Source organism: Podarcis raffonei, chromosome 8 (assembly GCF_027172205.1).
Source record: "Podarcis raffonei isolate rPodRaf1 chromosome 8, rPodRaf1.pri, whole genome shotgun sequence".
In the NCBI taxonomy this organism is placed as follows: Eukaryota; Metazoa; Chordata; class Lepidosauria; order Squamata; family Lacertidae; genus Podarcis; species Podarcis raffonei.
Genome location: NC_070609.1, coordinates 60647501 through 60665000, shown reverse-complemented (window position 1 = coordinate 60665000; position 17500 = coordinate 60647501). Strand labels below are relative to the sequence as shown.

At 42.5% G+C, this 17500-nt stretch overlaps 1 protein-coding gene across 5 annotated transcripts in view; it reads right to left on the bottom strand.

Moving 5' to 3' along the window:
- Nucleotides 1-17500, bottom strand: part of ZNF536 (zinc finger protein 536) — a 443894-nt gene that overhangs the window by 284698 nt on the left and 141696 nt on the right. The window lies entirely within an intron of this gene.

Sequence of the window (17500 nt, the reverse complement as noted above, 5' to 3'; positions counted from 1 at the left end):
GATGTTAGAGGTGATAGATAGATAGATAGATGATAGATTTTACATAGTTTTATGGTTATGCTGTGTGCTACTCTGAACAAAACAGATTGAAGGATGAGCCCAACAAAGGAAGCTCCTTATACTGAGTCAAACTGTCCATCCATCTAGCTCAGTACTGTTCACACTGACTAGCAGCAACTCTCCAGGATCTCAGGCAGGGATCACATTCCAAGTCCTACCTGGATATGTTGGGGATTGACCCTGGGATCCTCTACATGCAAAGCAGATCCTCTGCTTTTGGATATGGACCTGAACAGGCCTGTCTCAAATGAAGTCTTAGCTGAAGACCTAGAAGAAAATGGAAGACTGCCTTCGGCTGCCTAGTTCAACTCTCTCCACCATGCACAAAATGCTCTTAGATTGCAATCCTATATCTATTTACCTGGGAGTAAATCTGATTGCATTCAATGGGTCTTGTGTGGGTGTGCATGGAACTGCACTGTTTGTATATTAAAGTACAGCAGCCAAGTTACATAATACCACTTGGATACAACAGATAAGTTCAAAATGCTCCGCAATCTCATTATTTGCACCTGCCACCCAAGTCTGGAGCTGTTTCTCATAAAAAGAATCCAATGTCACTGGTGGTCATGAGTTGTGGCCGGTCATGCCAACAGAAGTCCAGCAGCCCTGCACTGGGACCTGAGAAGTGCTTGACCATCTTCCTGTTCTTGTGATCAAAGGCAGGATTGATCATGCCAAATTCAACACAAAAATCAATTCTCACCCAAATTTGGCTCTGAATGTTCTATAGTACATTGTGCTCCTAGGTGGGGTTACACTATGCAAATAGTACAATCCTGCTACTTCCACATGTAAGTGGTATGGCCCACTAAGATCAGGAGAGGAGCAAACAAAATTGGCCAAGATCCAGTAATTATAGTGAGATGAAGTCTGGATCATAATTTAACTAATCATTTAAGTTAGGGTTGTTGAATTAGGTTGGGATAAGCATTCATCTCTGCTCTCTCCTGCACAATTCACTGATCAGTGACATGCACTGATGGTGGAGACATTAAAGCCATCCAAGTAGCATGAATACCTACAGTTGCTTTAAAGGGGGGGGGTGATGTTTAACTAGTAATCCCAGATATGTGTGAAAAGGACTTGGAAGTATGTATCATATGAAAAACCGTAATGAGCTGATTTTAATGCTTCAACAACCCATACAGTATTGGACCATGAACATGCCACAGGTGTGCAACAGTGTAATATCCATCATTTTTCTAGCAATGGCCATTCTTCCTACTGTGGACACAATATAAATTGGTCTAATTACATCCAGGAGCTAGCTAAATTGCCCAGCTGCTTTCTGTTTTAGGCCCCCAACTAGTTTATATACCAATAATAATAAAACAACTTTGTTTTATAGCAACTCAATTTATTACAGAGATTTCCTTCTTTTAATTTTAAAAAAATGGCTTTAGGCATTTTCCACTGACGAAACTCCAGCTTCAGTTCCTGACAGTATCTGTCAATTGATCAATCAACTGATAAACAGAAATATTTATTATTTATTATTGAATTGATAGTCCACATCTTTCCTCCCCAGTAACAGCTTTTGCAGGAGGGCAAAGGCATTGGCATCCTTGTGGTGGCATCATGGTTGCTGAGGCAGGAATGGGATGGGGCAAGCAGTGGGAAGGTCAGAGGAGCTCAAAGATGGTGGCAGAGGCCCAGAGGTGCATGTGCAGAGCCATTGCAATCCAGAGTCCCCCCCACATCATTGTGGGCTCCTCATCCTATCCCAGCATGCATAGCATTGCTGCCACCTGTAGCATGCTACTACCTCCACCTACCATCCACCCAAACAGCCACTGTTGTGTATACACACATGCACATAATAAGGGATAACTATAGAGAAGTGGTTCCCAAACTATTTTCAGCAACTGCCCCCACAGTTCCATAAATTTATCCCCACTGCCCCCTCATCTCCCCTATAAAAAGCATTGTTCAGAATAATAGTTTACATGACCCAACTAAGGAAGATAATAATGCAGTAAAATTAAAAATACAGTGGTACCTCTACAGAAAGGTAGCCGTGTTGGTCTGCCATAGTCAAAACAAAAAATTTTTTTCCTTCCAGTAGCACCTTAAAGACCAACTATGTTAGTTCTTGGTATGAGCTTTCGTGTGCATGCACACTTCTTCAGATACACTATCTGGTTCTAGAGGTACTAGTGGTACCTCTAGTTACGGATTTCATTCATTTCGGGGTGCCGTGCGCACCCTGAAAATCCGTAACTAGAGGCTCTGCTTCTGCACATGAGCATGGCGCAATAGAGCGCTTCTGAGCAAGCGCAAGTGGCAAAACCCGGAGTATACACTTCCAGGTTTGCCACAACCGTAACCTGAAGATTCCGTAACCTGGAGGTTACTCAACATGAGGTACCGCTGTAGTAAGAATTAATTGCACATTTATTCAAAATCTAATTAAAACTATTTAATTAATTCAACAAAACTGAGGAACTGGATCCAGTAATACCAACTTTTCAAAATCTGATAGTCATTTACACCTCCAGTGCACCCTGCCACCCCCACGGCTTGTTAATGCCCCCCACCCAGGTAATACCATTATGCACTTGGGGAACTACTGCTATAGAAGTAAACAAGTGAGGCCTACAACAAAATATTCTACTGTGAAGGTCTCCCAATTCTGAATTTAAACCACTCCATTCCATTCCCCCCAAATAGCTAGTCAACATTCCCTGCCTACTGAACATGCTCAGACCTCACTTGGCTGAGTCACTGAAATTAATGAAGCAACATCAACTTCATTGGGTCTACTCGGAGTAGAACTTAGTTGACTATAGCCCTTTGGTTTCCCCACCCTCTGATTTTTAGAGTCCTCCTCCCCCAAAGAGTTTGCACTTCTGCAAACCTTCAGGTTCCCTAAGCCTGCTCACCTCCCTGCCCCTTCTTCTAAATGGGTGCTGCTGCTTTGGCTACATTTATCTATTAAAGCACTTATACGCCACTTAATAGTTCGCAAATCTACATAAGCGGAATCACTCTCCCCTTGAAGACTGTAATTAGTATAGAAATCAACAACAGATAAATGCATTCTTAAACTAGGTTCTGTTGAGGATGACTAATCTGATTTGCTTGTTTTCTGTGATCTGCCATGCATGTTTTACCATCACACTGGAAGAGCCTTGACAACTTAGGTATTAATGGTAGCTGTGCTCTGCCTCCACAGTTCGAGGCAGCAATGCTTCTGAATACCTGCTTGCAGGTTTCCCATAATGGGCATCTGGTTTGTCACTCTGAGAACAGGATGCTGAACTGTGTAGATGGGCCATTGGCCTGATCCAGCTGGTTCTTCTTGTGTTCTTAAAACTCAATTGTTCCTTTTGTCCTCAAGGGCTGTAATCTAAGACCACTATGCGTGCACATGGAGCACTACATTGCTCATAGCAGCAGGGGTCTTTGATGCGTCCCCTGAAGAAGCTTGCGCTGCTGAAGAGGCAAGCTGCTTTTCAGTTGCAAGTTTAAAGTTTCAGCATGTGGTAGAAACTTCAATTAATCCTCCAACTCTTCAGCGTTTTATTCTATTAATGTTCATTGTGGCCTAGTGTCTCTGGACTGTAATTTCAGAATCCCTGCCTTAGCTCATCTCTCTGAAAATGACTAGAGATAGTCTCTCTCATGTTTAATCATTTAGATCAAAGCATTATTTGCTCCAGAGATGCACACTGGATTTATCAAACAGCTTTCTGAGAAAATGTAGGATGGTAACAGCCTTACCTATTTCACTAACAGAAAGCAATGCTTAGTTGTTTTCAAGCTATTCTTGCCATCTACTTCAAGAATTGGCAACATTCAGCGTTGAAAATTGAAGAATTCTGGAGCACAGTACAGAGGAACTAGAAAACTGGAGATTCTCACATCATTGCAAGTTTATAAGAGAAGTCACCTCCCTTTTATACGCCCTTTTCAAAGAACAGGTGTCTTTTTTGAGTCAGGAGTTGGCAAAGCCTCAAGTTTACTTCCTGGTTGATAGTAAATCTATTATTCTTTCCTGTTCAAAAAAATGTGATAAATTTTATGGCACTAATGCGCATCCCCAAGAACCTTTGTAATATACTCCTGATACTGATCAGAAGGACACAGGTGGTTATAATGAATACATAGACTTTGTGCACAGAGGGACTTCCATGCTATGTGGGAACAGAAGTGCTTCACGTGTGAAATGCCTTCATTGCATCTATTGAGCATTCCTTGATACAGAAGAGAACAAAAGTTCTGTGTTTGTATCAAAGGCTCCTAGACCTTTGCTCTGTTACTATAAATATAGAGCATCATTTTTTAGAGAAATAGAGTGGAGACTATTAAAACTTATTATGTAAGAATGCTATTCTGATTCACTTATCTCAACAAATATATGGATAATTTGATGTGCAGATGAAGGGGTTCTTACCCCATCAACACAAAGCCACACCAGAGGGGCAGGCATGGACCCTCCACACCACAGGGCCCACTAGGCCCTCTCCTGACTAGGAGATAAACCTCCTCTGCCTGCTCATTAAAGTTCCAATCTTGAAACTATGCACCACACTGCCGAGATCAAAGATAAAACCTGCCTGATTTTAAAGAGCAAAAGGCGACATTTATACCCACACTCCCCCTTGTTTTGCTTTGCTTTTTTTAATTTGCACAGAATGATCTGTGCAAAGTGAAAGGTGCAGTGTTTTCAGCCACCCTCACCATAATGCTGGAGTGGAGAGGGCTGGAAATACTGACTGTGTATTTGTTTGTCCACATATGCCTTTGTGTATGAGAATGGATGTACAAGTGTGTAACTGCAGGTATATGTGTTTGAGGGAGAGAAAGAGAGGAGGGGGGAGGGTGCTGAGTATCTGCATGTCTGGTGAGTATCTGCATGTCTGGTGAGTATCTGCATGTCTGGTGAGTGTGTGTTCTGCATTATTATTATTATTATTATTATTATTATTATTATGCATTTATTTATTTATCCCCCACTCTTCAACACATCTGGGTCCCAAAGCGGATTGCAAAACCAAACCTATAATTTACAAAATTTAAAGCATCAGAGCACCGTTCGCACTTTTACTGAGACACTTGAAACTTGGCAAGGATGCTGCCTGCCTGATTCCTTATTGGGAGGAGTGGGAAGTTCTATAGCAGGTACCGCCAAACTCGGCCTTCCAGATGTTTTGGGACTACATCTCCCATCATCCCTGACCACTGGCCCTGTTAGCTAGGGATGATGGGAGTTGTAGTCCCAAAACAACTGGAGGGCAGAGTTTGCCTATGCCTGTTCTATAGAGTTGTATGTGGGTGTTTGTGGGTGCGGAGGGTGTTGAATTTTCATCTGTGTGTATTTGCACACAGGCATGCACTGGTCATCAGTGCCAGATAATAATAATAATAATTTATTATTTGTACCCCACCCATCTGGCTGGGTTTCCCCAGCCACTCTGGGCGGCTTCCATAGAATTAACGTATAACTTATAACGTATAAACTAAACAAGCTTATAACGTATAAACTAAACAAGCTATAGCCTTAGGGCCTCACTCTCTTGGGAGACCCCAGAAAATGAAAGGGGAAAAACTGGATGTACATTTTCAAAATATAAGATAAAAACAAATAAAATAAAACCTACATACAGCAACAGTGTTTTGCGTTGTGTAGGCTCCTATGATGTAAGTAATGGGTCCCGCCTGCTAGCCTGCTCCCTAAAATAAAACTGGCTTGCTCATTTCTATATATAGGGTGTCTACATTCTGCATGGACTGGTTGTATGGCAACATGTGCAAATGGCTTTAGATACCTGTTAGGTCCATAAATTGCCATATAGCATATATTCAACACAAAAAACAGTGACAATTTGTTGTTGACAAAGGACAGCTGGACATCTAAAGGGCCCCATTACCTTCAGTAGCTTAGGGCCACATCAAACCTAAATCCAGCCCTGCTGGTCATACCACTGGCATGTGACCTTCAGAGGATTAGGCATCACTACAGGGAAATGCACAGTTTGGAAAACTAGAAGTTTCAGATCCTTTTGCTTTAAACTGATGGAACCGGATTGCAAAAATGCACAGTAATAAACTGATTAAGCCTCTAATCAATGGATATTTGTGTAAGTGCCAGACATAAGGCATAAGTGACTCCATGTGTTAATCGCAAGGCAAGCATTTGTTTCAGCTCGCCTGCATGCAACAAGAAAAAGAGAATTTGGTCTCACTTCAGGGTGAGATATACTAAATGGACTTAAGTAGACACTTAATAAAGAGGAATGATGAGTTAAAGGTATTTGCCTTCTAATGTAGCTCCACCACCCCCACCACCCCCTTCTTCCTGGCCAGACTCCTGATAACAACCACTGGAGACTGACTTGGATACTATCAGATACGTCTTTATTTCTTTAAATAAAGCACCGATCTCATCCCAAAGGTTTGGGACTGGAAGCCATTTGAAATGCAATATACCCAGTTATAAAGTTCTATTACACTTCAATTAAAAGAGCTAAAAATGTAATGGTATTGCCATGACCCCAAGCCTCTATTAGTTTCATCAAAGCACCAACAGCTAGCTTAAAATGCATAAAGCCTCAAAATATTAACAAGAAGGTAGGCAGCCTTAGACTTTAGAAAGCTATATTCCAGTGAGAAAGATGGTAGGATTCAAGTCACACCCTTTTACTTAAATGCTGTTCCCACTGTTTATATAGTTACATATATTCTTACAGACATTTGTAACATGGAAGTTCTACATTACTGTGCACCTCAAGCATTTTTCCAAAAAACAAACAAACCCAGAAGTTATTACATTATGGAATTTAGATGAAGCCTTTGCTTCAAGAAGTGCTGAGACTCACCAGGCTCTTCTCTTGCAGGCAATCTGCCTCTGCATCTTCAAAAACCGTAAGTTAACAAACAGGCAAGCACGCAGGAAAAAAATAACAATAATTATCGCAATAACTACTTAGCACTTGTATAGTGCTTTGTGCAATGGAAGTGCTGAGCAGACATTAACTAATTAGCCCTCACAACACCCAGGTGAGTTAGAGACATATAATTACCCACACACTGCAGCTGGGGGGAAAGACACTGGGAGATCAGCATAAGAGAGGTAAAAAGGTGCTATTCACCTAGTGCACTTCAGAAAGCAGGACACTGCCTGAAACCTGATGTTACATATGCTTACACAAATGACTGGTAAGAAACTGTGTTTATTCATAAGGACATCTGATGAAAATCAAAACATATGCTGGGCCCAGACTCCCCTCACCCTCCCACCTGGCATTTTGAATACTATCACACCTGGATGGGCTTTATTTGAAAATCTGTTCACAATTCCAGAGAATCAATAGGAGAGTTTCTCTGAGCATATACCGAATGTGTTACCCTCACTTTCCAGACAAGAAAAAATCAAAAAGTTTATGAGAAAGCTGCCCTATAAAATAGGTGTGGGGAAACTATGGTCAACAGCAACATCCCGAGGAACAAAAGGTTATGGTTGGAGTCTTTCTTGGCCTAGTTGGAAGTGTTGAGATTTCCTCTTTACAGATGTTACTGTTAGGATGTAGAATCAACGCTTCCTGGACCACAACTAATGCATACGTGGGCTCTTAGAATCGTGACTTCACATACAAACATGTATTGATCCACTAAGTCATGAGTGCATAGGGTTTTGCATTAATGACTATGGCAGTGAAAAGATATGAGCACACACCAAGGGACCAAATATCTTTTCAGTGCCTTAGGTGAACATATGCCCCACACTTGAGCTTTGCTGGAGTGCAAGTTTCCCATTTATCTCACTCTTGGAATGACTTCTCTCTCCCATAGAAGTGTGGTGAGAATGTGTCTTTTAAAGAGAAAAACAGATTGCATTTTACTTAAACCCAGGGGCTGTCAACCAGTCTGAAATTCACCTATCCTCTAACCTTACTCTGCCTCCTGTACCCCGTCCCTGGAAAACAGCACCAACTAGGGTGATTATTGGTGACATCATGATGATATTCCACAGTGACCAGGGCTACAATGCTACAATATTTAATGCCAGACCAGGTTCCTGGCTCCGAGTCTGATGCTGAAGATTAGGGGACCACTGAACCTTAGACTGACAGCAGGGGTTCATTAAGTCAAATGCTACAACACCAAAGCCTGGAGTTCACATGTATTTTTCTTGCACAATGGTGCAGGGAGGCACCAGGCAGGAGAAATGCCCATCTTCAAGCCAGAGAGCTGGCACTTTAACAGACTAGTTCTCCACAAGGAGGCAGGTCCTAGGAAAGGCGGACTGGAGTCAGAGGCTCAAAGGGGCTGTTTGCTCCCAACCTTTGTTGAAGCATGTTGGTCACTGTGAGCTCTCCATGGTGCTGCCTTAGGAAATAGACTTACACCAAGTAAGACCAATGGTCTACCTAACTCAGAACTATTTGCGCTGACTGGTAGTGGCTCTCCTGGAGTTTTAGGCAAGGTACTGTCCTAGCCCTATATGGAAATGCAGGTGACTGAATTTAACACCTTTTGCTTTGATGCCTTTCTCTTTTGGCTGCTCTGTGAAACCAAAAGAGGGCCATCATGCCTAGCTGAGCAGGTCCACCCATTGCTATACACAAGGGTCTGTAAAGTTAGGCAACAGGATTTTAGTCTTTATCTCACTCACTTCTCTGTACAGCAGCTCTGGGTATTGACTCCAAGGAAGGGGAAATGAGCAGCTGTGTCGCTTGTAGAGATCTCATTACATGTGTCCCAGAATCCCTAAGGGGTTTCTCCCACACAATTTGAGACCCTATTAGAAGTGTGGAGAGCCTCTGACCCTCCACATATCACTGAACTACAACTACCATCAGTCCAAGCAAGTACAGCCAATGGCCAGTGATGATGGGATGTGCAGTTCAGCATTGTCTGGATGGCCAACTGTTCCCCGCATCTGAACTGGAAGGACTGAGTTAAATTGCTCAAACAAAAATTATATAGGTAGCAGGTAGCAAAATACTGGAGGCATTTCTTGGGGGGGGGGGAGACAGTGAAATTCTCAGATTTTTTTCCCCTCTCAGAAAAATTCTGATCGGAGAAATTGAGCAAAATGGTATATGGCTTCCATCATCTAACAGGGCAATAAAGGAGGACAGGAAAGAGCAGCAATCAAGCCCATTGCTTCTTTCAATTATATTAAAATTAATAATATTAAGACTAGATCTGCATATGCACCAAAAATCAATGGATTGTGAACATGAGAGACTATTTCATTGAATATTCTCCAGAGGAGGACTGAAATTTTCCAGTAGTTCAGGAAGAGCTTTTAAAAATAAAGCTCAATTCAGCCCTAGAACCTAGACATTAAGAGACAGGTTGCCTGAAAAACTGTCCTCTATTATTGGACTAGGCTGCGTGGGTGTTTAGTTGCAGAGTGTTGACTGCTACTAGACTGTGGTACTCCAAGTGGAGTGGATGTGATCACCACATATTCATTACATAAAATTAGTGCTAACAAAAGTCCATTGATTTCAGGGCATCTGCTCAATGGGTGGGGAACTTCTAGCCAAATGTGGCCCTCAAGCCCTCTCTTTCTGGCCCTCTGAACTCCAGCCATGATACACAGCCTCTCTTTAGGCCCACACCTCCCATGGGCTTTTATTCACCCCCCACATGCTTTTGTCTGGCTGTAACATGCCCTTAAAACTCTGATAAAGCCTCTTGCTTGCTTGCTTGCTTGCTTGCTTGGGTGTGAGTGCATGTGTAGGAACTAGTGTATAAATGTAAAATTCATATGAATTGCCCCACCCACTCTGTGGCCCCAGAATATTGCCCCAAGTGGCTCTTGGGGTGAAAACGGTTCCTCACCCCTGGTCTGCTCTATGACTTGGTTTAGTATCACCCTTAGATCTATAATTGAATCCTACCTTAAGGGCCAAGCTACACAAGGTGTGGAATTGCATAATGTACAGGTTCACCATTTGCAAGCAAAAATGAGGTATGTGAACGGCTGCAATTTAGAATGGAAACAAGTGGGTGGGGAGCAGGGGCTTAACCCTTTCCCCTTGGGCAATATACCACCCCAAATGTCCCTGCAGATGCTTTTCTCTTGTGAGGGGGGGGGAGAAATCCATATCCCACAACTTCCCATACCCTACTTTTTAAACCCAGCTGTAGGGTGTTTGGATGGAAAATCAGCTTGATGACAAAAGGTTTAACAGACACTGCTCCCACCAACTCCACTCCCCACCCCAAACCTGGGGTCTTCTATTCATGCAGTTGCTTCTTCTGGTTTTAAAATAAAATTTAAAAAGTTGGGACAAAGTTACATGTTACTATATGCTACATACAGCTTGGTCCTTGGTTAGTGGAGACGGGGGGTGGGAGGGAGGAAAGCCGAACAATAAAAAACCTCTGCTCTTTTTAAAAAAGCATCTTTACATAGAATAACTTGTCAGACTCACACACTTTATTATACACTAGTTCCTTTAGGTGGACTGCCTTGCATAGAGAGAAGGGTTAAATTTATGTTCCATTACAACCCTGCCCCCCCCGTTCCCCCTCTTTTTTTCCTCCTCCCTCCTTCCTTTTGGTTTCATCTTCTCAGTAAAACACATAACTTAAAATGAAATCAAATATTAAAAATGACAGACTATATAAGTGCTGTGAGTAACTTCAGGTCACGGAGGGAGGGAAATGCAGGCAAGTTGTCAGGCACTATCTGTCAGAGTGAATTAGAAACAATCAACAGAGACTGAAAGGGAAGGTGATTGTTATTAAGCAGTGGGGCTGTGAGCAAGCTACCCAGATGTGGTCATGCATATAAAGAACAGGAAGCAGCAGTTTAATTCAGGAAGCACCGGCAAATAGGGCAGCACAAAGGATAAAAGTCTTTTGTCGCTAATAAGCTGGAAGTTACTTTGATAACAGCAGGGTTAGAGCCTAGAATAAAACACATTTCTTCTCCCTACCATACACCATTAATATCACAGAAATGTGGTAGAAAGGAATGTGTGGCACAAGTAAAGATTAGTTGCCGGGCCTTTGCATCAACAGCAACACAATGTCACACGGCTCATATTATTAATTAGGAAACCACGACTGGCTACGTCTAGGTGACAGGAGTTGGGGGGGGTGCGTTAACTCCCTTTACCTCTGCAATATGTTCAGATCTGGAACTCTGTACAACGCCAAATAATAAGCGCATCATTGTTCCAAGAGGCACACACCGCTAAATGGTTTTGTGCTTTTTCCTCCACCCTTTTCTTCGCCCATGGGAAAGGTGAATAATTGGAAACAGTCTAAATATAATGAAGACCATTTATGTGGTGGCTAAAAATAATTTCGCATGCAGACGGGGCTTGATTTCAGAAGGGGGCAAGAAAGGAAATAAGGATTTTATATGCGGGCATTCGGCAATTATCCTTCCAGGCTAGAGGTGGACAATGGCTTTGTAAACAATGCAGAGATCGAAAAATAAATAGATAAATAAATAAATGATTATTTGATGCCAAAATTCCCCCGCAATGCATGGACAGAGTTTAACTTGGTCTACAGGCATGGCATACAATTTGAGTGAAAACCAAAAGTGTGTGTGGAGGGGAAGACTTTTATCTGCCAGGGATTTGTGGTGAAAAGGGCTGGATTAGAAATATTCTAAGTGAGGAAGTGAGTAGGGGCCCAGACTTACTGGCGACCCCAGTACAGCATGGTTTTCCTGCCAGAACTTCTATGTAGAAAATGTGCAAATCATGCTCCACATGATGCCTTTTAATTTTCACACAGCAATACCCTGGCTGTTGCTTTATCATATAGCAATGAAGATGTGGCTATGTGAAGAAATTTAAAATTCTTGTAGCTCTTCAAGCATGATAAACAGAATGACCAAGTTCTTCACAGGTCACAAGAGAACCCTGGCTGCACCTCAGTGTATGTTTTGACAACTAATGCATGCTTTTTCAAAAATACTGGCGGAACACGGATAAAGCAGCCCAGTCGTGGAAGATTTGTGGGGTACGGGAATATGATGTAGCATTATAATTTAATCGGCTGCCTTTTTTATACAGACATAGAGACAATCTAAATCAATTTCACATCCTGTGTTATGCGTCAGATCCAACAGATGTGCATATGTACATCTGGAACATGTGATTTCAGGGATCATTGACTATGGATTCAGCCATGGGAACCCTTGTGCTGTGACAAGCTAGGGTAGATTTTGGGACATCTGAATATCCTTTAATCCTCTATTCCCCCAGGGCATAACCCCAAATAATGGCATAATTCTAAATCACATTTTCATGTGACAAAGATCATACAATTAGTAACAGCGATTACGTAAATGGCAGCTTGGGGAGGGATCCAGATAAGGGTCACAGTAGGCAGAGCTTATTTAACCCTTTGCCTCTGGTATCCTCATCTCGATAGGGGGATCTGAGGCTGCTATTTGAACTAAGAAGAAAGCTTCTGCTGATACCAATGGGTCCTTTCAACCTGGTGAACACAGCAGCTGTAGGAGTGGGTGAGGGGTGGGATCACAATAAAGAGCTAAATTACATGCACACACTGATATTCTAATCCGCTATTTATTTATTTTTAATTGTGAGATTATCATCATGTCTATTTTAGCCCTCAGTCCTTGAAACTATGAAACAATAATACAGAAAATAGCATCACTGTGCATGTGAAAAGTGCCCCTCCCTTACCACAGGCTACCCACAACCTCCCTTGATGCATTTGGGAGAAACAGTAAGAGCTTCCAGCCAAGAAAGTGCAACTTCCAGATAAGCCAACATCTCTTAATTCAAATGTTCAGCTACAATATCATTACTTTCACTTATGGCATGAAACAAAAAACAAAACCAAAAACACGTTTCCCACAGGCAAGAGGATAGGATTCCAACAGCCAGCTCATCTAGCCTTGCACAGCCTTTCATGGGCCCAGTGGCTAAGGATATTTACTGCTTGAGTGAAACCCGCGTGTTTAGCCTGTGGAACTGAAGCCACAGTACACAACAGCCTTAAACAGGCAAAAGATGCAACCTTCTGCATTAACACAGAATGAGGCACTAGAAAGGGGATTATCTTATTCTTTTTCTCTCTCTCCAGCCAGTCTGTACGTTCCTTCTAACCTCTCAGGCTGTGCAAGTGGCCTTTGTGTAAAATTTATAGTGCTTCTTGCCATCCTATTTATGAAGAATACAAATGAGGCTCCCCTGGACATGCTGTTATTTGACAAACACAAATCCATAAATGATGGCACACATCAATAGGCGAAGCAGCAAGGTGATTATGTGCGTGTGTTTTCAAGAAAGGAGAGACTGAATGCACCTGCACTTTATTCTTATTTAAAATGAAGAGGGAGAGCTCCACCTCCGCTGTATTTCAAATTAACTATATAAATATTTTTAATATACTTGGGAAATGTATGTGCTCAATGACTCATGCCAAGTTTGTGTGCTGTGGACCACTTTCTTAACAGCAGCAACATTTATATGGTCATAACTGAAGTTTTTTTAATTTAACACCCCATTAAGAGGAATGAGAGGAAAGGACATTTGCACCTTTGTCGGTGATGTTGCTTCAAGTCCATCTCGGTCTGGATGCAGATGCAACAAGACAGCCTCCCATTGATTTACAAGGCTGCCTCTCAGAAGATGCGGGGCCTGCATCCCTCCCCTCCCTCGCTCCCAGACATTCTAGAAAATGCAGGTGCGCACATGCTGGCGTATTCCGTTAATGGCACATCACTCACTACCACACCGTAAATACTGGATGGAAACAATGGCTATTTTAATAGCATTTTCATTAGCTTGATGCGTTCTTGCAGAGTGAAATCTAGGCTACCGTTATGTTCCAACAACAGTTTGAAAACCAGCAGAATCATATTTAGTTACCTGCTGGGGCATCTTGGCATTGTGAAGCAAGGAGAACCAGAAGGGAGGGCAGAAAGGGGGAAATGAGGGGTTGGGGGAAGCAAAAATAGTATATAGCAAGATTTCTATCCGAAGTAGCAGGATAGAACCAAGTCCTATCTGAAGAATCAGGAGGCAGGTAAACCTCAGGTGGCTAACAAGCATGGCAGACACATTCAAGACTTGTCAGTGCAGAACTGGAGGATGTTTTAGGCAAGGCAAGCCCAGCCCTGAAACCTAAAATATGCTGAGGTCATGACAATGTGGAAGGGGGATTTGCAGGGGAGACTCAGGAAGCAGTAGGGGGGAGCTTAACCTGGCCCTCACCTACTGATACTTCCCTGCAAATGCCCTCTGAAATATGCACCTCCCTCCACAAAAAATAAAATAAATAACAGGCTTATTTCTGAAATTGGCTGTTTGCTTGCACATTTACTATATCTGCATGTGCGTGTGCCCTGGATGGAAGTTCAGCAGGTGATCAGGTAAGGATTTGTGAGTAAATGTTCTAGTAACTCACAGTAAACCGTTCTCTGCTCTGGCTTGCTGGGGTTCTCCAGTGTTCCAGATAAGACAACAATGGATGTCTCAATATCTTCAGCATGAGGAACTGATTTTTCTAAGAGAAGGGGATTGTTTATCAAGGATTGATAAAGCCATTCTTGACTAACTTATCTGGTGAGGAAAATATATATTTGATAGTCATTTCAACTGTCTCAAAATTGGTCCAAAAAAGGATATAACCCCTTATATGCTGCTTCCATGAAAGACACTGGGGGAAAGGGGCGGGTCAACAGCAAGTTTGTTATCTACTGGCCTAAGAGAGCACTTGGAAGAATTAAGTTCAAGTTCTGTCTATGTCATGGACTTACTGAAAGGTGACTGTCTATTGGTTTCTGCTGCCCAGATGCTCGTGGAGAAGAGGGTTATTGATGGCTGCTACCCATGATGGCTATCCACAGTTTCAGGCAGCAATGCTTCTGAATATCAGTTGCTGGAAACCATGGAGTGGGGGGGGTATCCTTGTGCTCAGATCCCACTTGCAGGTTTCCTACAGATATCTGGATGGCCACTGTGAGAACAGGATGCTGGACTAGATGGGCCACAGGCCTCATCCAGCAATGAACTTCTGTTATTATGTTCCGATGCAAACTACCAGGAATAACATGGATCCAACTCAAAGGGCAAGGGTGGCTAACTTGTGGTCCTCCATATATTGTTAGAGTCTAACTCCCATTCGCCCCAGCCAACATGGCTCACAGCAGTAGCTGTCAAAGCAGTCAAGGCTGGTAAAAGGTTCTTCATTAGAAGCTCAAGTGACATCTGTGGCTTGAGGCACCTTTGATCAGTTGGGACTGGTACACCAAGTGTGACCTTACCATGATGGAGACAGCTTGGCCAAAATTACCCAAGCCCTGGTAACCTCCCATTTAAGCCTATCAATGCATTATATGTGGGTAGCTTTTAATAAAATCTTTTTTAACAAAAAAAAAAAGTCCAGAAATTGTCATTGGTTCAAACACGGCGATGGACCAGGACTGGGAATTTTGATCACATTATGTGGTGCTTTGTCAGCTCCACCTGTTCCCAGTCCATTACCAGGCCCAATTTAATGTGCTAGCTTTAACCCTTAATGATCCAAAGCCAGGTTACCTGAAAGATCACCTTCTTCCTTATGTACCTTACGCACTTCATCAGAGGGTCTGATGGCTATGAACAGGAAGAGAGCCTTTTTAGTGGCATCCCCCCTCTCCAGTCATGGAACAGGCTTTCCAGAGAGGTTAACCTGGGGCCATCATCCTTGAGGCCTCTGGGTGCCAGGAAAAGTGTTTCTTCTCACCCAGGCCTTTTAAATCATTCCATTTTTACTCCCAGTTTTTTTAATTCTGCATTTAAAAATTGTGGCTGTGTGGTGAATTTTGTTTCCTTCTTGTTTTTATGATGCTTTCTAGTTGATGGCTTTTATGTTTTGTTTTGTTTTGAATTTTGATTCAACTCCTTTTTACACTTATCTGTTGCAAAGCACAGATAACTTTATGTTATGGGACGAAACAGAAACATTGCTAATAAATAAATATAGTACATGCAGAAATGGGTCAGGATATATTCTACCCCTTCTTAAAATGCACCTTGGTCTAGTGCATCTAAGACTGGTGACCACAAGGATTCCCAACTGGTGCTTTAAACGTTCTGTAGCAGAATGGCTAACTCTAATATAACAGCTAAGCGTTGGAAGACTCTGAACTCCCCCATCTGTGTTTTCCTTCCCCAGAGGGGTGAGCACACTAAGCAGCAATTCCCTTGCTTGGCACATAATCTCTAAACCTTACGGGCAAAGCTAGCGATTTCCCAGTCCGAGCAGATTGGCAGTTGAGATCACTTGTTTGACATACTGTGGGGAGCCCGACACTTACCTTATTAAAGGACGGCCCTCTGAAACGCAGCACAGTTAAATAAACTGTTGCCACCATAATTGTTTAGCAAGCACACTGCTGATAATATTATGAATTGCCGCTAATGTCTGGTTAGTAAATTAATACGGGAGTATCATTTAGTGTTAATTCCAGTGAGTTTCCTGAAGTTAAGTATATGAAGAGGGATTAGTTTCCTTCTAGCCTGCAATACGCCTAAGGAGAATGGCAGAATCACACAGAGCAAGGCCTAAGCCAACTGTATCGAGTGAGATACAAGAAACGTTTTGAACCTGGGATGCTAGTCCGCTGAGAACTTGCTTGCCAAACTATGGACTCTGGTGATCAGGCTGGCAGACTTCAAACTGACGGCATGCAAATAAGGGCTGCAGGATGAGGCAGTTTGACTCCAGGCCCTCTCATGCCCCTTCATGGAGACTTATCTTTGTTTTTCTTAGAAGTCCACTTTTCGAAGAACCAGGAGGACGCTGTCATCCTAATGTTTATTAATAACACCTTAATAAATTAGTAATAAACCGTAATTGATAGCAGCTTTTATCAACTCGGCTCAATTGTCATCTGAGGGTTCTCCACAGCAAAGATTTAAATGTTTCATTTTATTTTTAACTTTCCCTTTCCTCTATTTCAGTAATGTCAGGCAAAGAGGTATGGTTTTACTATGTGAACGAATCATGGTGCAGAATAATTTATGACTTAGGCTCAGGCTTTCAGAAAAAGCTATTTCAAATCTTCACTTTGATTTGGTTGTATCAAAAACTACTCAAAATAACAGCAGAGGCTCTCACAAGTAGAATGCCTTTGCTGCACCTCAAGGAGAGCTAGATGTACTGTGCTCCATACCCAGTATTCAAATTAGCTGCCAAAAGAGAGTGGGGGAGGGAGAGAGACCCCTTCACAGGCAGCGCAAATTAACTCAGTTTGCATATGGCTGTTGTGTTTGAGTATTCTCAGAATTCAGGACATTTGACAAGTATGTAGAGAGGAAGGAGAGGGTGAGGGGTTGGACAGAGTAGCAGCATCCACAGAAGGAGGTCAGGGGGAGCCCTACACATTACCAGTAGAAGCTTACAGTCCAACAGTGACTTCTGCCCATTTAAAGATGATTCCTGCATCAATGAGCACTAGGGACCTCGTTGCCAAGTGAAAGCTGAGGTGCTCACA